A 622-nucleotide genomic window follows, 5' to 3' on the forward strand; every position below is an offset into this window, starting at 1 on the left:
GGTAGTTCGTGATTGGGTAGTGTTGTAGTGGCGGGCTGCCAGTAGAAGTAGAACTGATGTTAAGGTCCACTGGAACGGAGTCCAACAGGCTTGCAACTAAAAGATAAAGGTTAGTAGATGCAGGGGGAAAGAGACTAATTGGGGAAATGAATCTGTGGGAATCAGATTCAGGGGTAAGGATAAGTCCGTGATACAGAATGAGCTTGACCTTTAATCCGTGATCCAAAAAACAGTCAGAAGGGAAAGGCAGAGTTCATACCGTGAAGTCAGTTGTTCAGCAGAAGTATCCAGTACGTGATCCAAAAAGAGAGTCAAAAAACAAGAGCATGAGTCGGTACCTGATCAGATGAGCAAAAGCAGACGAGGGCTGAGGCAAAAGCGTGGTCGTGGTCAAGGCAAGGGTCATGAACGTGATGAGTCAATCAATGGAATGCTGGAAAGTCTACTGCTGATGAGACAGGATAGAGAATCTGGCCCAGACTGAGAGGAATGAGTGAGCTTAAGTACTGACTGGACCAGGTGGTGGAGCTGTGGGATAATGAGCGGTGACAGGTGACATGAGTTGAGTGATTACTGAGTGTGCAGCATGACAGAGGAGCTGACAGAGAGCAGAGCTATGACA

At 47.3% G+C, this 622-nt stretch overlaps 1 protein-coding gene across 1 annotated transcript in view; it reads left to right on the forward strand.

Annotated features, from left to right (window-relative positions):
* The window catches only part of tbx4 (T-box transcription factor 4), a 74,364-nt gene that overhangs the window by 54,613 nt on the left and 19,129 nt on the right, over positions 1-622 (forward strand). The window lies entirely within an intron of this gene.

The sequence above is a fragment of the Nematolebias whitei genome, chromosome 6 (genome assembly GCF_014905685.2).
Source record: "Nematolebias whitei isolate Nwh7 chromosome 6, NemWhi1, whole genome shotgun sequence".
Taxonomy (NCBI): Eukaryota; Metazoa; Chordata; class Actinopteri; order Cyprinodontiformes; family Rivulidae; genus Nematolebias; species Nematolebias whitei.